The 13,118-nt window shown below is 41.8% G+C and overlaps 1 protein-coding gene across 2 annotated transcripts in view; it reads right to left on the bottom strand.

Moving 5' to 3' along the window:
• LOC311227058 (arylsulfatase I-like) overlaps window positions 1–12,750 on the bottom strand; it is an 83,083-nt gene extending 70,333 nt beyond the window's left edge. For both annotated transcript variants that reach the window (XM_084312575.1, XM_084312576.1), the window contains exon 1: window positions 12,267–12,750. The gene's annotated coding sequence lies outside the window, so the exon portion shown is untranslated. The remainder of the gene's footprint in view (window positions 1–12,266) is intronic.
• Between the last annotated feature and the right edge of the window lie 368 nt (window positions 12,751–13,118).

Here is a 13,118-nt window from a genome sequence, read left to right as displayed (position 1 = left end):
ATGATGCATGAATTAGGGATCAATAAAGGAATATCCTATCGTAATATTATATTCAGTAGAAGTTAACACAATGTAGGCCCTATAAGAATGACTATGCTGTCCATAATAATAATAAATCAAATTTATATAGCGCCTTTCAAAAAACACAAGGTCGTTTCACAAGTCAAGAGGGCTAGGTTAAAGGGACAATAGGGGAAAGGGGGGTGATGAGGGGGCAGGTAGAGGGATAATGAAACCTAAATCTAATCTAAACTAACTGGGGAAAACCTTGGTGAAAAGGTGCGTCTTGAGAGCTGTTTTGAAAGTGTCCACTGTCTAGGGTTGGGGTGTTGCGGATTTCAGGGGGGAGAGAGTTCCAGAGGGTAGGGGACGCCACACTGAAGGCTCCGTCACCGAAAGTCTGCAACCTGGTGCGAGGGATAGAAAGGAGACCCAGATCAGAAGATCGTAAGTTCCGGGATGGAGTGTGCTGGTGGAGGAGATCAGACAGGTATCGGGGGGCGAGGGCATGGAGGGATTTGTAGGTGAGGAGCAGGAGTTTGAAAGAGATGCAGAACTTGACTGGGAGTAGGCCTGCCACGATAACACATTTTGCTGGGCGATTAATTGCCCCCGAAAATATCGCGATAAGCGATATTATTGCGACCGGTTAGAGATATTTTTTTTGAGAAATTTATTTCCCAAAACTTTTATTTTGAAGCCCACCGCTCCGTCTTTTCTGGTTTTAGACTTTTATTTTGAAGCCCACCGACCGGAGCGGAAGTATTGTTGTTATTATCCTAGCAGCATCTCGTCCGGTTCTGTGTTTTTGAGCTAATGATAAAACAAATGTTGAGATTGTTGGTGAGCAACTAACTTTAGATTAGTTTTAACGTTAGCTACTAACGTTAGATGCAGCTACTACAGGCAATCAACGATGAGGAGGAAGCGTCAAAGCCGTATAGAATAGAATAGCCCTGTGGTGCGTAGGCACGGGAGCGCAACTCGATTACCTGTTATAATAAATGTATTCATGTTTAACTTGTCCCCGTGTCCAGTCCTTTGACTAGTCCCACCCGTTCATTGTAAACAATGATGCATGTAATTGTATTAACGTTATTCTGTGTTGTAGCTATGCTATATGTTGTATTTCGTTTGTTAGCTATTTAGCTAATGTTGGCATTGAATGAGCATCAACACTAGATCTTTAATCTTTATTTAGCAGTCCAGTTTCTCCGGGCAGTAGCGAGTAACTACTTGGGTCTAAAAATAGCTAACGTTACACTACAAAGAACGCTATTTGGTTAAAAGGAGCAACACTATTGAGAAATGTAGTTAAGCTATATGTGGCGTTGCTAGTGCCCCACGGAGCTCCCGTGCTGTGCTCTGTAGTAAGGCCAGTGGCCCCCCACACGGAGTGACTGACGAGGGGTACTGGACTGGTTCCGCCTCATTAAAACAAACGCGCAAATAGCAATTAATCGCGCCCGTCAAAATCATTGCATTAATTTTAATTATCGCGGCAATTAATCGATTTATTGCTTATCGCGGCAGGCCTAACTGGGAGCCAGTGGAGGTGGATGAGGGTGGGGGTGATGTGCTGCCAGGGCTTGGTGTGAGTGAGAGCCCTGGCAGCTGAGTTCTGAACATACTGGAGCCTGTCCAGGGATTTGCTAGCTACCCCGAACTGGACTCTGCTGCAGTAGTCCAACCGGAAGGTGATGAATGAGTGGATCAGGGTCTCAGCCACAGGATCTGAGAGTGATGAGCGGAGACGGGATATGTTTTTGAGGTGATAGAAGGCACACTTGGTAACGGATTTGATGTGTGAGTGGAATGAAAGTGTGAAGTCGAGGGTGATGCCCAGGTTACGGACTTCGGGAGACGGGGAGATGGAACAGCTCTCCAACCTTCCGGAGCAGTCCATAGCCTTCACTCTCCTCTGTTATATCTCCACTTACAGAATAAACTGTTATGGAGTGCTTGACGTGAAAAGGTTTGAGAACCAATGCGGAAGAGGTCTGCTCTCCACAGCGTGACCTCACGTGGCCGAGCTCTGGACCATGTTGGTAAGTTGTATGTCCAATTGCCGAACGATAGGATTCAGGTAAAAAAATATTCTAAATGCCTCTCGCTCACATTTACCTACAGCTCCCCTATGCTGTCAACGATTAATTTAATAATCAATTTAATAATAGTAATTAATTTAATAAGCGCCACCCTAATATAGAAGAAGTCTTTAATTATCATTAGATTAACACACACACACACGTAAGATGGGTGACCCACAGGAACACCTGTAACAACTGTTCGCCTGTTTTATTGCAACACTATAACACCGACATCTAAGAAGGGAGATCCCCCCCTTGAATGGCCCTTCTAAGGTTTCTCTCCTCCACATTGCCTGTGGTGCATTTTCTCCTATTGCTACAGTAGGTTTTAGTGAGTTTTTCCTTACATTCGCGTGGGGTATGTCTGGGAGTGTTGCATTTATTTTGCATTTACTTAAAAAAATTTTGTGTTTGGACTTTATGGTGTTTTTGTTTTGTTCTTGATTTATTGTGATGTTTCTTCTCGGCTTGTTTAAAGAAGACGTGTCCGGCCCATGGGGACATTAACGTGTGTTGTCAGGCCTTACAAATAAATTTGTATAAATAATAAATAAATAAGATGCTATTAGGATGTAATAAATTAATGAATTAAATGAATAGCTCAGACTCCTAAAGTTGTATGTACTATGCTTGGTTTGCGAGTTACTAATATTAGGGATGCCCCGATCGATCGGCCACCGATCGTTATCGGCCGATAATCAGTATAAATATGCGATAGGTGATCGGTGATAATGCTTTATTTTCGCCGATCGTCAAAACCGATCTCACTCGCTGAGTTCTGTCTCAGACACCGGGTGGTGCGGCGTCTACTCCTCCCTCCAGCCCCTCCCGCACGCATGTAAACACGGGTCTAGTCTAGTGGGACGGGAGGACGGCGTCTCCCTGAGCTAACGTTAGGTACCGTTACAAAATGACCCAGTCAACTATTCACTTTTAGTTTAATACATGATGAGGCATTGTCTAACCGAACGGTATCTAGCCGGCTAGCTACTGATAGCTCCTGATATCAACAAATGCTCCAGCAATAGTCTAGTACAGGGGTGGCCAACCAGTCAGAGACTAAGAGCCACAAAAATGACTGTGGTACCACAAAGAGCCACACCATATACCAGCGTTTCTCAACCTTTTTTTTCAGTCACGGCACCCTTCATGTGTTTATAGGTCTCACCCTCTGGCCTCTGAAGTTGCTAATGTCTTTTTTATTTGGGCCTCACAGGGTTAAAAGTACCCTGTGAGACCCACGGTTGCAAAATTACAAAATCACTTTTAGCCATTTAAAAAAATTATGTTTATTTAAATTTTTTTAAAGAGGAACTATTTTACTATTTCTTTCACTATTTGGGCACTTTTACACAATTCCTGTGAGTCTATGGAACACCTAGGTTTTTTTTCAAAAAAAATGCATTGTTTTGTATTTCTAATCAAGTACTAAAAACTGCATTTTTCTACCTCAAGATCTTAAGCCGTTTTGAGGCTGGGCGCCAACCACTGTGTGGCCTGGTGCCAACTGCCACATCAACTGCCACATTATTATGCAGCTGAGAAATCTCTGACATCACAGATATGCAAATTTTCAGATGACTCAGTTCAGTGAGGGTGAATATTGTGAGAGGAGAATTGGAAGAATGCGCCAATATTGAGAATTAGAGACATATATCCTATTAATATAAGTCCACATAGCTAAGAAACAATGGTAAACACTGAAAAAGGCCATTTATAAGATAGTTCCCCTTTAAGCACATGTATAGTCAATTGGTCCTGTTGTTCAGCCTCACAATGCTATTTTATAGTAAATGTGTTTATATGTCCCACCCTCTGGCCTCTGAAGTTGCTAATTTCTTTTTAATTTGGGCCTCACAGGGTTAACCTCTTAAGCCAGAGATATACAGTAAAAGTGTATATTTTCAGCATTACGTTTGTTTACCAATTATTTTAACTGTTATTAGTGAAATATAAGATTATAGAAATCTCAGGGCATTGAGTCGGAAACCGGCGCATATTGACAGGAGGAAGTGGCACAGCCAAAAGTGAGTGTAGTCTTTTGAAGGAAGAGACTCAGGGCTTTCAAATTTCGAAAAACTACCCTACCAAACTCACACCAGCCCCTGTCAATCATCTGACTTCTGGATTTACTTTTTAATTTCTCTTATTTTTTCGGATTATCTCCCACAAACCTGAACGTTATTGCCATAAAACAGAACGCAGTTAGTTTCTCTACCTTTCTGTGAACGTCTTGCAAAAAACGATGTTGCAATATGATGAAAAATGGTGGAGAAATTTACATTATATAAAAGATGGCAGAATTCAGTACTGTATCTACAAAACCTTCTGTTTAATCATCTTCCCTTCATTTGCTTAGATTTTTCAGGTCTGGTCAATTTTAGCATGGTGTTATTCACAGTCAAAGATACATAAATAGAATTGATATTCTCCTTTGGTTCATTACAATTTACTCAACCCTAGTAACAGACACACTATTTCTGACACTGATCCATATATGTCCCTAGATTCAGATACCAAGAACATGCAAATGGACCATTTAAAAAAAAATTGTAAATGTTTATTCTACGTCCTTATGGAATGAGTGAAAAAAAAAAAAAAAAAAAAAAAAAAAAAACGAGCCGCGGGTTGGCCACCCCTGGTCTAGTAGAGACGTGTATGATACCACTGTTAGCTCACGTTAGCGCAAGTTAGTTCACTGTTCAAAACGAAATGTCCCATTGAACTAAATAATTCACTGAGGCGTTGTATTAACGGTATATATCCGGCTAGCAGTAGCTACAGATAGCTCCTGATATCAATGTCTTATAACACTGATTCGACGCGTATTCGAGCTGAGGGCTTGCTGAGCACAGTAACGTTATACCAATAGGGTCCAGCTGCAGCGCAGGAGAATCCTGGCAGTAGCTCGAGGCTACTCGAGTATAGGTCCAGCTGCAGCTCCGGAGAATCCTGGCCATAGCTGGAGGCTACTAGAGTACACACAGACAGTGGAGCTTGTTGCGTGGTGGCGATGTCTCGCAGATAATACAAGTACAAGTCTAATTATATAATATATATATTTTATAAAAAATAAATAAAATAATTATATAAAATAATTTAAAAAATTTTTTATCAAAACCGATCGGTATCGGATCGGTATCGGCCGATATGGCTCACGACGATCGGTGATCGGTGGCAAAAAACGTGATCGGGGCATCCCTAACTAATATCAGTGTTTTCATGTCAATTCCTAAACTCTGGCCAATGGGTTGCGAGTTACTAATATCAGTGTTACATGTTTACATGTTACATTTACATCTATTGAACATGCCTCCTCACAGACTTACTGTAGTCAATAGTAGTAGTAATTAGGGATGTCCCGATCCGATCACGTGATCGGAATCGGCGTCGATCACGTGCTTTTCAGAGTATCGGGGATCGGGAAAAAATAATAATAAAAATCGGCAGTCAAAAAAAAAAAATTTTATTCAACAAACATGACCATGTCCACGTCTTAAACTCATACGGAGGCCTTAGTTTTGGTTTTAAATTACATAATATATCATCATTAATGTATTTATTGTCACACAGAGCAGAATAATTATCCACAACAAACACATTCCCCTTTAATTTTCACCGTTGCAACAAACATTCCCTTTAATTTAGACGCTACACGCTACACGCGAGTCGCGACCACATCACAACAACAACACGTCGCTCCCGAAACACGGTTAATATCCACTGACTTGAGCAGCTAGACTTAATGTCAGAGGTTTGGAACTAAGCATTTAAAAATAGAAAGTCAAGCCAGTTGCAATGTTTGCAAGGAGGAGATTCCGCGTGGAGGAAAAACTCATGAAGCAGCAGGCTCGAGGCGAAGTTTTCAAACTAACTTTTCAACAGGAGGATAACGTTACGTGACTTTATCGTCGGCGTTTCAGACCAGAATGGACCATTACGTAAGTCGAACACTGAATGTATACTAATGTGCAAACATATATTGAAACTTTTAATATTTCTCATATGAAGCAGAAGCACATTTCTCAGGGTGAATGTAATAACAAACGCCTCCGCGCTCGCGCCCCGGATATAGGCAACAGATGGGCTTGTCTCACTCTGCCAGTTTCTGACAAAAATGCGTCAAAATTGATTACTAATGTGAAAGATCGGATCGGAAACGATCGGATCGATAGATATTTAAAATCATATGATCGGGATCGGATCGGAAGCAAAAAAAGGCGATCGGGACATCCCTAGTAGTAATGGTTAATTTAGGTGTGGTCATAAACCCGCTAAATAAATTTGATTTGAACACACACACACATGCAGCCACGAGTACATGATTCAATTGCAAATACTTCTCTACTTTTACTTAAGTACATTTGAATGGAGGACTTTTACCAGAGTACTAATTTATCTGGGTATTTCTACATTTACTTAAAGTAAAGGAACAGTGTACTTCTTCCACGACTGATTAAAGGCAGTTAGTTATTCAACATACAACGGGTTAACTCAGCACGAGGTACGCAACTCACAATACATAGACGTCATCTTATGATCAAGGTGCTGCTGGAATATACAGTAGCCAGGCCCACATCATTTTAACCCTTTCACTCTTTTTCAGATAAAAGCGTCAGCTAAATGACTAAATGTAAGTGTGTGTGTGTAGGTGTGTAGGTGTGTAGGTGTGTGTGTGTGTGTGTGTGTGTGTGTGTGTGTGTGTGTGAACTACCCATCCCAGTTAGGACAGCCGAATCCCGTCCAATCTTTCGCCGTCGACTAAAGACTGAAATGATAAAAAAAAAAAAAAATCTAACCGTGACTAACCTTACTGTCATGCACTTGTCCTAATAAACTAACCTACACTGTAACATGCAACACTTTGATGAACATTGTTACTCAGCTGATAGAGTTGTACCCTTCTTGCTGTCTTGTCGTACAGAACTTGTAAGTCGCTTTGGATAAAAGCGTCAGCTAAATGACTAAATGTAAGTGTGTGTGTGTGTGTGTGTGTGTGTGTGTGTGTGTAGGTGTGTAGGTGTGTAGGTGTGTGTGTGTGTACTACCCATCCCAGTTAGGACAGCCGAATCCCGTCCAATCTTTCGCCGTCGACTAAAGACTCACTTCTTCAACCATTATCTGAAATGATAAAAAAAAAAAAAAAAAAAAAAAACGTGACTAACCTTACTGTAATGCACTTGTCCTAATAAACTAACCTACACTGTAACACGCAACACTTTGATGAACATTGTTACTCAGCTGATAGAGTTGTACCCTTCTTGCTGTCTTGTCATACAGAACTTGTAAGTCGCTTTGGATAAAAGCGTCAGCTAAATGACTAAATGTAAGTGTGTGTGTGTGTGTGTCTGTGTGTGTGTGTGTGTGTGTAGGTGTGTGTGTAGGTGTGTGTGTAGGTGTGTGTGTGTGTGTGTGTGTGTGTGTGTGTGTGTGTGTGTGTGTGTGTGTGTGTGTGTGTGTGTGTGTGCGCGCGCCTTGTAGAATTCCACACATAAGAAAGAAAGATACTGGGATGAATAAACAAAATAGGAAATAAAATGTAGAAATGCATGCAATACATAAATAAATATGAATCTCCATATATGAAATATAACATTTAGATAAGGTGCTACTGAGATGTTTTGGTGAGTTCTTTGTTTTTTTGTGGAAGTTGCCCTTCTTAAAAATGCATGAACATTCACTGATAATTGGTCTGTAGTGGAGTCTACAAGGTCTACATTGCCGGACCATGTAGAATCCGGACCTTGTAGACTGACATAATTCTGTGCATAGTTTAGTCTACACAGGTGATAATGTACTGTAATATTCTAGAACAGTAATTTTTCGGCCTATTTATGAATCGTTTTCAAATAAACGCTAGATTATCGATAGTATATTATGTGTACGTATGCACGCTGGTGCCGCAAGCTGTAAATCGATTCTCATATTTCCTGATCACTCGCACAGTCAAAACAGCCATATCACATAGGGGGAAAGCTTATATCTCCGTGAAAAAAGGTCAGATTATCCTAAGACTGGTAAAATAGATTCCTTACCTGAGATCAGATGGTATCCAAATGGATTATTCCAATTCCTGATCGCCATTCCGAAAATCGATAATTTTTTATTGATCCAATGCTACGTACTGTAAAGACATATTACACGCTGTCCTGAGGGTCCAGAATGAATCTGATCGGCTCTGGTTACATGCGTGAGAAGTAAAATGTGGATTCCGGATTTTTTTTTCTCATCAATTTTCATTGAGTCCAATCCAAAATGTGCATTACCATCTGGGAGACGATAGGGGGCGCTTTTTCACATCTGAGCGCCTGGTGGGGCAGGCTTACCAACGGTAGACTCGGTTGTTGAAATGTGAATTCAGATCGCTAATAAAATAAAAAAAAAAAAAAAATCTCGTTATGGGCAATCAAAGTGTTAAGAGTAGGGATGGGAATCGAAAACCGGTTCCGGTTGGGAACCGGTTCCTAATTGGCCGATGCCTGGAACCGTGTGGCTCCCGTGACTTTCGATTCCCTTATCGCTGCCAGGTTTTTCCTAGTTGCGTAATAATGTTAGCGTTAGCATGTAGCCATGGCAGACTCTATTTGATTCATTAAGGGCTCGAAATTGCCTGGGTTTTGGTAATATGCTCCCGAAATGCTCCCGCTGTTTGGCTACTTCTATGTGCAGTGAAAACTACTTGAATGCTTTATAACCTAGTCATTGATTTAGTTTAGGGTGAGCTAAAATTAGCCGCGGAGCTATCGCTAGCTAACGTGAGCTAACGCTATTTAATCAAGCTCACAAAGAGAGATAAACAGCTGACAGCGGATAGTACAGGTACAAATATAATAAAACAGCGGGTGGGGACTGTTGTGTAAACCTTGTACTCTTTAGTTCACATATAATAAGAGCCGGATTGTTTATTTACTAAGTCTCTACTCTGAGTCCGTCAGACAGGAAGTACCATGGTGCAACATACAAATGTGTCCGTGTTAGCAACACAAGCCAATACTTTACAGGACAGGGGCCCGGGGAGGGAGCTCTGTGTGTCTGTGTGTGTGTGTGTGTGTGAGACAGAAGTCAGAGGAATAACGACTGTTATTCAATAGATTAAATTAGTTTAAGAAAAAAAATAAAAAAAAATTAAGAGAATCTCAAATACATTATTTTATTTAAGTGTAGGCTATAGTTAATGTTTTATTTTTTACAGTTTTTGTATTTTTCTGACATGGTAAATGGCTGCTTTTTTATATGGCGCTTTTATCCAAAGCGCTTTACAATTTGTTCCTTACATTTTACCCAATCACTCACACATTCACACAACGACGGCGCAGGCAACCATGCAAGGTGCCAACCTGCTCATCGGGAGCAGTTAGGGGTTAAGTGTCTTGCTCAAGGACACATCGACACGCTGCCCGGGAGGAGCGGGAATCGAACCGGGAACCTCCGGATTGCCAGACGACTGCTCTACCTCCCGAGCCACTGTCGCCCCTGACATGGGGGCTCAACAATAAATGACAATCAGAAATGTCAAGTTGCATGTTGTTATTCTAACCAGCTTAGTTCTGTTGCATTTCCAATTTATTTATTTAAATTATAAATTGATCAGGTATCGATAAGAGAATCGATAAAGAATCGAATCGATAAGCAGAATCGATAATGGAATCGTATCGATAAAATCCTATCAATTCCCATCCCTAGTTAAGAGCGGTTTCGAATGTGGGTAGGGATTCACATTCCTTTACAGCTTTGGGTAGGGCGTTCCACATTGGTGTGGCATAATTGCAAAACGTGTTTAGTCCCTTGTTTGAGCCGAATCTGGGTTTAACATGATTTGTTGAGCTTCCTCTGGTGTTGTGGTCGTGGTATTCACTGACCTTTGGGAAGTATTTTGACATGTACATGGGTACCTTAGTCGTATAGTGTATCTTGTAGACCAGGCCCATTGCAAGTTGCTGTACTCCGTCGTCTACTCTAAGCCATCCTAGGTTGTCAAAGTGGGCAGGGGTGAGGTGGGTTCTAGGGGTAAGGTCAAGTAGAAGTCTGACCAGTTTGTTTTGTGATGTTTGTAATCATGTTTTTAGTGCCTTTGAGGTTCTTTGGTACCATGAGGTGCAAGCATAGTCGTAGTACCCTTGAATGAGTGCTCCTGCCAGAGTCTTCAGGGTATTCTTGTTTACCAGAGAGGAGATCCGGTACAAGAATCTAGTTTGTTGGTTGACTTTTTTTATTACCTTGGATGCCATTTTGTCACAGGAAAGATTTGCCTCTAGGATGGAACCTAGACCTATAATTTTATAATTGTGACAATATTGTCACCCACTGTAACTGAGAAGCGGTCTTGCTGAGTTTGTTATTTGATCCGAAGAGAATGGACTCTGTTTTACCCAGGTGTAATGATAGTTTGTTATCAGCGAGCCATAGTATGCAGATTTTGCCGAGTTGGGGGGGGGGGGGTTCAACCTGTAACTTGTTCTCGTCATGACATTTGCATAAATTAGGAAGAGAGATGGCATTCTGACGAATCTCCACGCGACAAACCTGCTCTGTGCTAAATGGACTGATTTGAACTCCTGCCCTAAGAGACTCCCAACCAGAACAGTAACTATTTTTGAGATATATTGAGCAAATAGTTTAATTGAACAGAATTACTAGTTTACTAGAATTACTGTCAATTTCTAAACTCTGGCCAAATGACACACACACTCTCTTATATTACCTACCTGGGTTCCATCCTAGAGGCAAATCTTTCCTGTGACAAAATGGCATCCAATGTAATAAAAAAAAGTCAACCAACGAACTCGATTCTTGTACCGGATCTCCTCACTGGTAAACAAGAATACCCTGAAGACTCTAGCAGGAGCACTCATTCAAGGGTACTACGACTATGCTTGCACCTCATGGTACCAAAGCACCTCAAAGGCGCTAAAAACAAAATTACAAACATCTCAAAACAAACTGGTCAGACTACTGCTTGACCTTACTCCTAGAACCCACCTCACCCCTGCCCACTTTGACAACCTAGGATGGCTTAGAGTAGACGACAGAGTACAGCAACTTGCAATGGGCCTGGTCTACAAGATACACTACACGACCAAGGTACCCATGTACATGACAAAATACTTCCCAAAGGTCAGTGAATACCACGATCACAACACCAGAGGGAGCTCCACAAATCATGTTAAACCCAGATTCGGCTCAAACAAGGGACTAAACACGTTTCGCAATTATGCCACATCAATGTGGAACGCCCTACCCAAAGCTGTAAAGGAATGTGAATCACTACCCACTTTCAAAAACACTCTCAAAAAACACCTAAGGGAGACTGCAACTCGAAACTGGCCCCTGTAAATGTCCGAACACAACCCCCTCCAATGTACAGTAAATTACCAAGTATGGTCTTGTCAATAATCCAATGTACAGTGTTGTTTGTACAGTGTCCCCCACCCACCCAACCCCCCCCCCCCCCCCCCCCACCCAACCACCTCCAATGTACAGTCCCCCCCCACCCAATCCAATGTACAGTTTCCACGCCTAATGTATATACTCTTTTCTTTCTGGACTCTTTTTGTATCACAAACAGTACTGTAATTGCAAATCTGGTATGTCATAAATGTATAGATGGAGCAGTACTGTCTATCTGTATGTCATGTATGTCATATATGTTACGATGAATTGAAAATGGGGGACCCTGATGTAAACAAGACGAAAGTCTTTCTCTGGTCTGTATCCCCTTAACAATTGTATGTATTGAGCTGTACTGTACTGTACCCATTCTGCAATCTGTTAATAAAGTTTTCATTCATTCATTCACACACTCTCTCTCTCTGACATGAAAGCAGCACAAACAGTCTAGCCCGTATACATGCATCAGCTGTAGGCCTACATCGTTGGACATCATTTATTTTATTGTTTGTTTTTTATGAGTGAATGTTGTTCTTTGTTGTAAAATAAATAATAATACAATATGTAGGCTATTCATAAAATTAGCCAAAATTCAAGTTACATTTTACGAAATATATGTATTTGACTTGTGTTTTGTTTTGACATTACAGGCGTGGGTTACTATTTTTACCACAAAAAAATCTTAAATCTGAAGTATTTTTCTAGGCCTTGGCTAAAGTTAAACCCCCCAATAAATAAAAACTTCAGAAGTCAATTGTTGCTCCCCCATCTTACCATTTACCTCCTTACCTCTACTTTTCTGTCGTTTCTTTTTTTTACTCCATTTGTCAAACTTGTGATCTTCTGCTTCGGGTGGTAGTAATGCTGTATGTGCACGGTTTGTTGACGACGCCTACAAAAGCATCAGGACAGGACGCCCTTTCTCTAGTCTGCGCCTCCGCGGTCCCAAAAATGTAAACCAACCCTCCCTACACGCCAGCATTTGTTTTAGCGTCTATGCGTTACTTTCATATCCTCCTGCTTTCTCTGCGTCGCAAACTCGCCTCCTGTGGTCGAAGAAAAACCAACACGACACATAATCACATCCCCAAAAAGAAGTGGCGAACATTCTGTACTCCTTTTATGCTTGAACAAAACAGTTTGCATTCTGCCTTCAGAACATATTATCAACGCGAATCAGTGGAATGGCTGCTCTTCAGACGGGCTTGTATAATTCAAAAGAGGCTCCATGGTTTATTCCCACAACTTCCCAGCTGAACAGTGAGCACTGAGCACAGCCACCGTCGGACAGACCCGCCCGCCTGTAGCTGTTCCGCAACCGTTCCTACTTCCGGGGTAGGCCTGATTGGCCTCGACAGGCACGTGACCCGCCGCGGCCACGCCCCGCGGCAGCCCCAGGAGCAAGCGCGCTACTCAATACTATCCACCTGCAGAACCACGTCTCCAGCCGGCTGAGGATACCGCAGGCTGAGGACGCTCGCTTCCATTGGCTGATTTGGGTCACGTGACCGTCCCACCCAATGGCTAAATTGGAGTGTTGCACTGCGGGCATTGGCTGATTTGGGTCACGTTGCACTGCGGGATTGATTGATTGATTGATTGAAAACTTTATTAACAGATTGCAGAATGGGTACACGTGAC

This window comes from Notolepis coatsorum (genome assembly GCF_963971535.1).
Source record: "Notolepis coatsorum genome assembly, chromosome: 4".
Taxonomy (NCBI): Eukaryota; Metazoa; Chordata; class Actinopteri; order Aulopiformes; family Paralepididae; genus Notolepis; species Notolepis coatsorum.
This window is presented reverse-complemented; position numbering and strand designations above follow the sequence as displayed.